The sequence below is a fragment of the Equus przewalskii genome, chromosome 13 (genome assembly GCF_037783145.1).
Source record: "Equus przewalskii isolate Varuska chromosome 13, EquPr2, whole genome shotgun sequence".
Lineage (NCBI taxonomy): Eukaryota > Metazoa > Chordata > Mammalia > Perissodactyla > Equidae > Equus > Equus przewalskii.
In genome coordinates this window covers 40,648,399-40,660,748 of record NC_091843.1, presented here as the reverse complement: position 1 = coordinate 40,660,748, position 12,350 = coordinate 40,648,399, and the positions used below count along the sequence as shown (strand labels likewise).

Genomic DNA, 12,350 nt, shown 5'->3' with positions numbered 1-12,350 from the left:
GAGGGACGAGGCAGTTGCAGGACGGTGGGGTGCAGGCTGGGGTCACTCATCCCCACTTATTTATCCATAGTCACCAGTCCAGGTCAGAAAGGACTGGCTCCCACAGAGTTGGGAGCCCAGAATTCAGTTCACACTAGCTTTCTCAGGACCCTACCCATGGGACAGACTCTGGACTCTGAATGTGTGTTCCAACCCATAGGACAGCATGTAAGCTAAGAAGTAATCCAGTCCCGTGGCCAGAGATCTGGCTCACTCCGCTGCTCTCTTGCTCCCCTGATAGAGTGGTAAGCACAGCGGCTCTGTTATGTGATCTTGGGCAAGTTATTTCACCTCTCTGAACCTCACCTTCCTCTGCTTAGCCTCTCCTCCTTCCTTTTTGCCAAACTCTAAGCCTTCCACCTAACATCAGACCACCATATTACTCCAGAGGAGAGGGTGCTGAATGCAAAGGAAAAAGAGTCAAATTCTTGGATCTTGACTTGCAAAATGGACCCTTAAAACCCACAGCTTTTTAGACAAGAAGGTTTTGTGAAGCACTGAGAGCTCAAGAGGCTGAAGGACTCAAATCTATAGCAGCAACAGCAGAGTTGGGAAGAAGAGGTATGATGATGCCAGAGCCACTTTTACAAAAGTCTGGGAGTGGGGATGAAATCGAGGCAGAGAAGACAGCATTGTAGTTAGCTACTGGGGCGGGTCTCTGAAGGGAACTCTCTCCCACTCCCTCCGCCTATCCCCTCAACCCAGGGATATGGAAAGATTAGGACCCCCAGAAAGATATGGGGTCTCTGAGAGTGGAGAGAATCTGCCTTGGTCTGAGAGTAAGGTCTAAAGTCTCGTGGTGAGAAGTTATAGCAGTGGTAGTAGAAATAGCAGCTGAGGGGGCCTAGGGTAGTGGGTCTGGGAGCATCTCGGGCTTGTGCCTAATGTGTGAGGATCCCAAGGAGCATCAAAATATGTTCTGAGGCCCTAAAACAGAATGGATCTTGCTCAAAGGGGAGGCAGATGACCAGAAAGAGGCTTCTGGGATGTAATAAAGGGAGAACTAAAGCAGATAAACCTAGACAGTCCAAACCAGAGACCATGGCACAAATGCAGACATCTTTTGGCACAGCAGAAACCAAGGATGGCAGCTCACAACTGGTAGGGGTGAGGTCTGCCTGCCTCCCTGAGCAGTAGAGGAAGATGGATGATGACTAAGGACCAGACAACCTCGAGCCCCTTCACCTCCCGCTCCAGGCCATGACCACATAAACTCTGCAGAATGTAGCTGTGACCCTGGATATCAGAAGAGGGACAGAACCCTCAACTTGACTGGAATGACTGAGTGATCATACAGTCACTTGACTGAATTTGCCAGGAAGTGACCAGATTATATTTCTGCTATCAAATGGAAATAGGTACTATACAAAGTAATTAAGAAAATAAGTGAGCTATCATTTTGGCATACCTAAGTTTTCTAACTTTAAAGTTTCATATGGCCACAGGTGCATGGGAATCATGCAGAACTGCCCACTTGCTGCTCCTCACATCCTGTGTGATCTGGGTGGGATATATGACTTCCTCTGTCTAGCCTCAGTCTCCTTGTCTTTAGAATGGTGCTTATAGCAGTACCTACCTCACAGGATTTTATTTTTTTCTGCTTTATCTCCCCAAATTCCCCCTGTACATAGTTGCATATCTTAGTTGCAGGTCCTTCTAGTTGGGACCTCACAGGATTTTTGTGAAAATCAGTTTTTTAGTCACCAGAAAGGCTAAACTTAAGAGAATGAGAGGGGCCCGCCCGGTGGTGCAGCAGTTAAGTGTGCACGTTCTGCTTCGGCGGCCCAGGGTTCGCCAGTTTGGATCCCGGGTGCGGACATGACACTGCTTGGCAAGCCATGCTGTGGCAGGCGTCCCACATATAAAGTAGAGGAAGATGGGCATGGATGTGAGCTCAGGACCAGTCTTCCTCAGCAAAAAGAGGAGGTTTGGCAGTAGTTAGCTCAGGGCTAATCTTCCTCAAACCACCCCCCACCCAAAAACAAACAAAAAAAAGAGAATGACAATATCAAGTGTTGACAAGACTGTGGAACAATTGGAACTCTCGCACATTGCTGGTGGGAGTTCAAACTGGCACACTTCAGAAAATTGGCTAAAATCTACTAAACCTAAACATACCTATACCCAATGGCTCAGTAATTCCAATTCTGGACAAACACCCAACAGGAATAAATCCTTATGTCCACCAAAAGATATGTTTAAGGATGTTCACAGCAACTTTATTCATGAGACTAAACTAGAAATAACAAAGCCATCAACTGTAAAGTGAACAAAATAAAACTGTCGTATAGTATTCATACAGTAGAATACTAAACAGCAATGAAAAAGAAACTACTGACATAAGGATAACATGGATGAATCTCACAGGCATAATGTTGAACAAAAGAAGCTAGACACAAGAGTACTTATTGTGGGGCCAGCCCCATGGCTGAGTGGTTAAGTTTGCATGCTCCGCTTCAGCGGCCCAGGGTTTCACTGGTTCGGATTGCGGGTGTCGACGTGGTACTGCTCGTCAGGCCATGCTGAGGCAGCGTCCCACATAGCACAACCGAGGCACTCACAACTAGAATATACAACTCTGTACCAGGGGGGTGGGGAGGCTTTGGGGAGAAAAAGAAGAAGAAAAACAAGAGTACTTAATTGTACAAGTCTGTTGAAATGAAGACCAAAAACAGGCAAAAACTAACCTCGATTAGAGAAGATAGAATAATAGTTACCTTTGGCAGGGAGGCAGGTATTGATGAGAGAAGCTTCTAGGGTGCCAGAAATTCTCTATCTTGATCCAGGTGGTAGTTTCATCGGTGTATGCATATATAAAAATTCACTGAGCTATAATTATACATGTGTACTGCATGCCAGTTATAATTCAATTTTAAAAAGGGGGGGGGTGAAAAATTTGATAATGTATGTTGCATGTTTAGCATGGTGCCAGTGTCAATTCCTGAAGGAACTTTGAGCCCCTGTACCTCTCCTTCACATGGCTGCCCAACCCTTCACAGCCAAGCCTGGAGGAGTAATGGAAGATGTTGGGAGGAAACGTGGGGGATTGTTGCAAGGCCCCTGTGCCCAGGGAGGACTTATCTGCCTGGGGCCCAAGAGTCCAAATGAGGCCTTGGACAAAGCTGCAGAAAGGGCCACTTGTCAGCTTCCTTGCTTCTACCTCAGCCAGCCAGTGCAGTGCCTCCCCAGGAAGCTGCCATGGAAGCTTTAGGCAGAAGTGGCATCCCCACCCAAATGGTAGAGGAGAAAACTTCCTGACCCATTCTGCACCCAGCACCATCAGAGAACCAGGACGCCAGGCTGGAGTGGAGAGTTGTCAGAGAGGGCCTGGCCATGAGGCTGAGATAGGTTATGTAACCTACCCCGGGCCACACAGCAGGGAAATGGGGAGGTGGAATTTGAACCTAGGTCTGGCTGACTCACCACAGATGAGTCAAAGCTTTTGTTCCACCCTCTTCCCCAGAGGGAAAGTCTGTGGGGATATGTGGGTGCCCTCTGTGGTCTCAGAGTGGCCACAGTGGGCCCAGCAAAGGAAGGCACAGGAATGGGGTTGCGCTACAGTCTGGTCCCGGCCAATCCCCAAGAACTACCAGCACTGATCGGCTCCAGCCAGCAGATGGTGCCAAACAGCCAGACGGCCATCCAAAGAGAGCATCTTCAGTGGGCCTGCCCCCTCACTGAGATGCCTCCAGAAGCTGCCCTCTCTCCTGTCCAGATCCCTGGTCTAGCCATCAAAGGCTGAATGCCAGTGCAGCTTGATCACACACCCACAGTGTGACCCTGGAAGTAGCCTCCAGCCCCGTGGGCCACAATGTCCTTCTGTGAAATTGAGTTCACACACAGCAAGCCCTGGCAACAGGGGCTGGGTAGACTCAGTCAGGAGCAGGACAGTGCAGTGCATCAAGGGCTCTTTTGCAGATAACAAAGCCATGACAGGCATGACCTACCATCTCCCGGTATGTCCTCCCACCCATCTGCCCCTGTGCGATTCCAGAGGACCCCAGTACCAACGTGGCATCTGGAGCCAGCACACTGGGTTAAAGATCACCAGAGAGGGCAATCTGTCTGGAAGAGCGCAGCTGGGCCTGCCAGCTGGCTGCCTATGGAGCTCCAGGATAGGCCCTGAGATGCTGAGCATTACAGGAGCCAGACTCAGGGAGACCTGAGTGAGTGGAGTGCAAATATGACTTGAGTATGTCCTACAAGCCAAGTGCCAGTTTGTGACTGCTTAATGCCCAGTCAGGAAGGCCTGTCTGCCAAGGGGCCACTGAGTGGCAAGGATTTCCCCAGGAGAATCTCGAGTCCAGGCCCAGCCAATGACTCACTAACAGGCCCAGAAAGCTGCCAGTGTGGACAGCGCCAGGCAGTCAATGAATATGTATCTGGTACCCTCTCTGCCCTCCTTAGTTGTAGGAAGTGGTAAACAAGACAGAAAAAGGACTTCTGCCCTCAGGGAGTTTGTCTGCTAGTGGGTTAAATGTGATAAGCACAAATGAGAGAATTTTAGGTAGATAGGTACTGTGAAGAAAATAAGAGTTGATCTAGAAAGTGAAGGAGGGAGCGGGGGCGAGGGGCAGCCATACATTTAAGCAGAAACCTGCTGAAGAAGTACCCGCCATGGAAAGTGGGAGAAGTGTTCGAGTAGAGCACATGCAAAGGCTCTAAGGTAAGAATGAACTTGGAATCTTCCAGGAAGAGCAAGGCCAGCATCGTTAGAGCTTAACGAATGGGGGGAGAGTGAAAAGAGATGAAGGTAAGGACCAAATCATGAAGAGCTTTTTGGGGGGCATCTTAAGAACGCTGGATTTTATTCTATTTGCATTAAGCAACCTCAGGGGATGGAGGGTAAGCCGCAAGTGGCATTATCTGATGTACGGTTTAGAAAGATCACTCTGTGGAGAATGGATTGGAGGGGGAGGGAAGTAGTAAAATCTTTTAGGAGGCTCGAACTAGGGCAAGGGCAGTGGAAATGAGGGGAAAGATGTATTTGGAGGTCTAGCTAATGGGCTACATGTGGAGGCTAACCGTGTGAACGGTGGTACTATTTACCGAAATAGAAAACACCAGGAGTTCGGGTGGGAGGAGATCAGGAATTCAGTTTGAGACGCATGTTAGACACGTGAGTCACGTCAAGGAGGCAGTTGGATAAATAATTTTGGAGCTTAGGGGAGAAGTTGGGCTAAGGATATAAACTGGGGACTCTTCGGCATGTAGATGAGACTAGATGAGATCACCTAGGTAGAGAAAGACCTAAGCACTGAGCCGCTCTAACATTTAAAGGACAGGAAGAATTAGCAAAGGGATTTAGGAAGTAGCAGTCAAAAGGAGAGGAAGAAAACAAGCAAATCTAGTGTAATGGTACAAAAGGAAAGAAATTATTTCCAGAAAATTGTTTTGGCCAATTGCTTCAAATGCTAAAAACTGGAATTTAATAAAGTAAAAAAGATCTACTATGTTTGGCAACATAAAAACTTTGATAAAGCCAATTATTTCAGTAGAATGGTGTGAGAAGAGTGTAATATGAGAAGATGGACGGAGAACAGATAACAGTTTTTTGAAGGAGTTTTGCTAAGAGGAACACAGAAAAGAGGCAGACACTTAAGGGGGCTGTGAGCTCAAAGGAGTTTGTTTTTAGGATTGAAGATACTGGAGCCATGTTTCTATGCTACTGGGAATAATCTAACTGCAGAGGTTGACATAGATACAGCTGCAGAAAGGTTAGTGGACGTGGTGGCAGGAAGAAAGATCTGATCTTGTCTGATTGCACTCGGAAGTATTACTAGGCAAGGTCATCAGAATGCTAGAGTTCTGGAGGGGAGGTGCTGGCAATGTGAGAAGAGACCATGTGAATCAGTCCTTTTGAAGCCAGAGAAAGAACCTCAAGAAGCAGAAGGGAGTGTCTGGCAGTAACTATGGTCGATTTGACGTTTGCATGAACGAGTCCCTATTAGTACAGTTGTGTCAATTTCTCTAGCCATGTCCTGCTGCTCGGGTGGAGGCATGAGGCTCTGGTCAGAAAATCTCAGCCTGGACTACAACAGGTTCCCATCCAGCCACTTCCCTCCTGCTGCCCCCAGCAGCTGAAGGCAGAAATCTCTGGGGATGTTGTCAGGTCATGGTCAGGGCTGCTCTACAAACTACAGTTTTCTCTTTTAAAATAAGTGTCATCTTGTGATAAATAGTGTCTAATACAGACTGGTGAGAAGGGATAGCTCCTTTTCATCCTTTAGGTCTCAGCTCAATGTCACCTCCTCAGAAACCACCAGCTTCATTACTAGCCCAATCAGTGCACTGTTAAATTTAAATTAACCTAAATTAAAAAGTCACTATATCAAAATGTATTCTTGCCACTAGGCAGAAAACTGTCATAATTCACAAACTTGTTGAGTTGTGCAGTGGACAACCTGTACAACAGTATGTGCAGGCTCTGGCTAAAAGGCTCTCTCTCTTCACCCTCTTGCCTCCTGCCCGCTCTATTTCTCTTCATAGCACATTATTCCTATCTTTCATATTTGTCTCTCAGAAGTATAAGCTCCACAAGGGCAGACACCTGGTGGTGTACACTACTGTATTTACTCCCAACGCCTAACAACACCTGACACATAACAGGCGCTTAGTAAGTAGGTGTTGAATGAGTGTTTAAATCCATTTCCTTGTTTGCCCTTTCAAACTTCAAAGCTGCAATTACCAGGACAACACACCTCTGGGGCCTCACTATACCCTTCTGCTTCTTTTGTACACACCATACAGTGCTGTCTTATGAGGACAGGACACAGTCTTGTGCTGTGATGAAGCCAAAATGGCTCCCAAGCCACCCAGGCCACCCACTCACTTGTCTGACTCAAGGTACCTGTGATACATCACCTGAACCAGCCACCACCCACACTCTACCAAACCACTCAGCTCAGCTGGCGCCTGGCAGTGGCTCACTTACCCCATGGACATTACTCAAACACCATGGCAACACCTCTTCTTGCTCGACTCATTTGCTATGCCCCCCTAGATGGCAGCAGCCCCTTAATACACTATGGTAGAGAGTTAAGCCTTCTTGCTAGAATCACATACCCCGCCCCACCCCCAACACTTGCTTTCCCCCTTTCCTCCTATTTTTGCCTCTGATCTCCCCCTTAGACAGGTATCTCTGTCCTTTGCCTCAAGACATGGAAAGCCTTGAAATTCTCTCAAAAGCAAGATCATCAATATAGCACAAGGCTTGGAAAGTTGGGAGTCAGCAGGTCCAAGTCACAGGCTTTTAAATGCAAAGACTGGTTCCTGCTGACCTAAGACACCAGGCCAAGCAACAGATGGACTTAGGACTCAGGTCTGAGTCAATTCATCCTGCTACCACCTCCCACACTCCCCCACCAGGAACCCAGATGAGAGCCAAAGCGCAGTCTGGATTCTGACAAGTTGGTGAGGGTGGGAACGGCTTTCTGTGACAAGATGTAGGCACAGCTCCCCATATTGGGGTGACCAACTGTCTCAGTTTGAGAAATGAAAGCTCTGCTTCTTGGGAAACCCTTAAGTCCCAGGTGACTGGTCACCCTACATTGGAGCTGTGCCCAACCATGACTACATATGACCAACCTGGTAAGTTAACTTAGTTTTGCCTCTCTGTTCAACATTTAACTACTTCAGGGACCCAGTATACTTTCACCAACTCACTACTACTTGTACAATAATTAAAAGCTCATGCTGGTTGGCACAATACCCAAGATGTTAAAACTTAAAAAAGCAGCGTACAGAACAGTGTCTGCTACCATTTGCTTAAAAGGGCAAGGAGTTAACACACACACAACATATGCACTGACACATGCAAAATTAAGCTGTTTCCAGGGCAGCAATTTACTTTACACAATGATCATGAGGTTAAGTATGACAGAGCATGACCACGCACAAGCATGTTTATATGTGCCAGTATGTACGACTGTGAAGGTATCCACGAACCACTAACAGCAATAACCTCAAAGCAGTAAGGTTGGAGAGACTTTTTCTTCTATACATCTCTATTGCTTGAAATTACTACAAGTACTTATAATAAAAGTTAGAAAAGATCAATTTAAAAAAAGAAGACTGGGCACCCATACAGATCAAGGGGGGGCACTGTTTGTGGGGTCAAGTCCTCCCTACCAGAATTTGTGGATGTTTAACTGGGTACCAGGAGACCAGACAAGAAAGTAATTTGGTCTTGGCTCCTGGCTCCTCTCAAAGATGACAAGGTAAGGGCCCTCAGCAAGGAGGGGAAATGGTCAGGTGATGAAGGGCCAGCAAGATTCCATCTACTATCCTTGTTAAAGCCTAAACAGCTGACTAGTTTCCAACAGTCTTGTACAGAATACCAGCTTATTAAAGAGTCTAAAAAAGTGAGGCTGGTCCTCAGCTATACTACTACTCCAAAATGAAGTGGGCTTTCAGGGAGTAAAGGAGGAATTATTTCACTTAGATGTAACAGACGAGGACAGTGAGGGGGGAATAGGCACGAGCACAGAGGATTTTCAGGGCAGTGAAGACACTCCGTATACTATAATGGTGGATACATGTATGTGTGTGTCCAAATCCATAGAACGTACACCAAAAGTGACCGCTAATTAATATAAACCATGGACGCTGGGTGATTATGTGAAGGTAGGTTCATTAATTTTAACAAATGTACCATTCTGGTAGGGGATATTGATGATGGGGGAGGGTTATACATATGTGGGGGTATGAGGCTCATGGGAAATCTCTGCACCTTCTTCTCAATTTTGTTGTGAACTCAAAATTCTCTTCAAGTGTTAAAAAAAAAAAAAAAAAGCTGCGGATAGGGTATCCCACTCCATATATACCTCCTTAAAAGAAACCATGGCTTTTCCTTTTCCATATATTTGTTAATCCAAGTCCACTGTGAAAGCTCCTTTATCCTCAGGAACAATAGGCTGTGGTGGCAGGTGCTTCGTTGAACATCATTTTCTTGATTGGCCTCAACTCTCTTTCAAAATCTGGTTCATATAAATGTCCTTGAGACAGCGTCAAGCCATTCCATGAGCTCCGGAATGCAGTAACCAGGACACCTGACTTGGGACAACGCTCAAGAAGGCCAGTGTGCAAACCTCTCTCACCATGCTTCCCAAAGGGCCTACCACATCCTTGGCTTCCTGAAGCAGGGGTCAGGCACACAAAGTCACTTTCTGTAGACCCCAAAGCTGTGTAGGTTTTCACCCACTCTTCAAAGGCCACTGACTACAAATTTCAGCAAAGGAAAGAGAGCTCTAATGCTCTGAAAATCAGGGACTCTAGGGGTCAGACTGCCTGAATAGCTTTACCTTGCTTGTCCTTGTAAACTGTTCAGACAACTCGATAAAATAATCAATGTAAAATTCCTGGCACCTAAGAAATGCTCAATGTTAGAAATTATTCACTATTAGCTATTTCTGCCATTTCAAGGACTCAATGTCCAATATCTACTGCTCTCCTGGTCAGTCTGAATTCAACTAAACCCTTTACAGTAATAGTCATTTCAGCACTCTACTCTCCTCATTCACAAATGCTGAGAGCACCAGAACCCGAACCTGGGAAAGAATGTCAGCCAGTGCTTTTAGGATTGCAACATCAAAATTATGTATTTCACAAGTCACAAATCACTCTGCACTTTTAACACACCTAACAATATAGGCCACCTGCCACTCAGGCTGATAGCAGAAATGTCTGTTTCCAAGAGGTGGCTTAAACAAATACTGTCATTATGAAAACTCAAAAGTCATCTATCCACATTCTTAGTCCTACTTTAAAAATCCTGGCTTCTGATTTCTAGAGTAGGGTTATTTTTCCTAGGATCTGAGATGAAGTTGGAAAAACCCAAAGGCCTACAAGACAATCACTAAGATTCTGTTATTAAAAACTCCAGAGCCAAGGACAAAATATGCTGCAGTGGCACCAAAGAGGCCATAATCAGATCTCCTATCACCTTGATGCTTTCAGAGGTCAGGAGAGCTACTGCGCTGCCATTCCAAAGATTTCGATGTGTATTTGAACATCCTATCTCCTCAGCCCTTTACTATACAACCAGTTCGTGCAGCTGGGGGGTGGGGGTGGCAGTGAGCCAGGGCTTAGATCTGTCTTTGTGGTCTACATTTAGTCACAGATCACTGAAAGGGTTAAAATAAGAATGGTAGTTTTATAGTTGGACCAAGGCAGATTAGTTACCCTTCTTTTGCATGTAGTTCTGAGAAACAAAGAACGCTCAAGACCAAATACATTATATAGCTTCTCCTCTCACTCCTCTGCCTGTTGCATTCAACACACACCAGAGACACTCACTGCTGCTGGCAAGGGACTTAGCTTAAGAGGAAAGCTGGACCCAAGAGCAAGGGCATATTTTACACATTTTACATCTGGAGTATTTCACCAAACCTTATAATCCAGCTTTTTCTTGAGACACGCTTGGAGATATGTGACCTTGAAGTCAGGAGGCCCACCCTGACCAGGTTTACAAAACCTAACTACTAGCCCTTGCCCCAGCCCCCTAGGTACCACTGCCACACTGAAGCCTAAACCAAGTAAGACAACTGAGTCTCCTTACAGCTCAGAAAGTATGCTAAGCCTTGAGGTAGAGGCACTCAACAGCCTTTGGCATTTTCAATAGCTTTAATCAGACCTTTCACTTTGGGCTTCCTAGTGTCTGCAGAGAAAGCACTTGTAACTTCCTTTTCTATCTCAATTCTGGTCTTTGACTTCCACCAATGGGCACTGACTTGATGGTGGCTGTAGCCTACCACTGCACTAAGAAAGGTCTGCTAAATCTTCTCTTGGACAAACACATCTGGTACTGTCTATTAAAGCCTAAATGGACTTTCCCAATGACCTACTCTGGACGGCTGAGGCTATCTCAAGAGAGATTCCCAAGGAGCCTAAGTAGCAAAATGAGCCACATGAAGTGGTTTGTTGCATTAGAGCATTTTAGGTAGAAAAAAATTAATAGCCCGGCTACTTATCTCAAACCTGCTGAGGATACAAACTACTTACAATTAAACTTCAGCATTGAGAATCTGTGTTTTGCCTTTAAAAAGAAAAGAGATGGCTTTTTTCCAGCATTCAATCACTAGCTATAATTATCTCCTCTTTCACCTCTTGGGAGAGGAATTCTGGGCCAGGCATGGCATGAGACACAACTCTGAGGTTTGTCGCCCAGTCCATTTACTCTTAGTTATCACTGATCTTCATATGTTCAGTTTTTAAACAAATTTGTACATTATAAATATCCGTAATCCACATTTTCCTTCCCTCAAATTTATACACCAGCTGATAAATGAACACTGTGACCTATTTACAGGACAGTACCAGGACTGCAAGCCAACACTGCCATTTCAGCAACACCCCATTTTTGTCTACATGGCAGTACCTGTGCAATTAATTAAATACATATATAATAAAAAGCAGAAATACAATGTACTTATAGTCCTAAGACATAAGGCTTAAACTATAACTGAAACAAATAGGGGATCAGGTATGCCCAAAATAACACATCCACAACCTTCATAACGTTACTCAATAGAATAAATGTACAACTGTGAAGGGAAAAAAACTAAATTTAAAAAGTTTATAAAAGCTAGAAATATGCCAAACAATGTGTGAGAATAGATTAAGGCTTTAATGAAAAAAAGTTTTAGCTCACGGGAATAAAATCCACCTCAAAATAAACAAGCCTATTACTAAATTTTAAGGCCCATTTCTAGGAACATAATTATGGACAAAAGTAAGGGACTGCTTATTATACAGAACAGGTAAAAGTCACTACTGAAACAAAATAAAGAGTCACATGGTATATTTTAATTACTTACCAAAAACCCACAATCACCATCAACCATCACAAAACCCAATTTTCTTACATTTGTAGTTGGCAAACTGAGCAATGGTTCTTAAATCTAGATGTAAATTAAGATTACTTGGGAAACAAAAATACCTATGCCAGGGCTCTCCTCCAAACAATTTAAATCAGAATCTCTGTGGGCATCAAGGTTGAGAACCACAGAAATAACCATCCTTTTTCTACTAAGCTAAAGCTAAGTCTTTCTGAAAAATAAGCTACTACTGACATGCTATACTTCCATTAAAAACACACCTACTACAACCAAGAAAAAGTCACCTACGTTTCCTTAGGATATTCAACCCTAGAAAGAGCACATCATTTTACTAATTTATTTTACCCTTACAAAGTAAGTTCCAAAGCAAACTTCTCCAAGTCCTCAGTATAGAATACTCAAAATACTCATTTTTAGTTGACACGGCTTTGATCTTTTTTTTTGAACAAGAAGCTTTTTAAAAGCTTATTATGA

The 12,350-nt window shown here is 44.8% G+C and overlaps 1 long non-coding RNA gene across 1 annotated transcript; it reads right to left on the bottom strand.

The window, feature by feature from the left end:
- Positions 1-2,236: 2,236 nt before the first annotated feature.
- On the bottom strand, positions 2,237-8,851 carry LOC139075322 (uncharacterized). The gene is made up of 2 exons (XR_011525602.1): positions 2,757-8,851; positions 2,237-2,639 (listed from the first exon to the last, which is right to left on the bottom strand). It is a non-coding gene; the product is annotated as an uncharacterized lncRNA (long non-coding RNA).
- Positions 8,852-12,350: the final 3,499 nt, after the last annotated feature.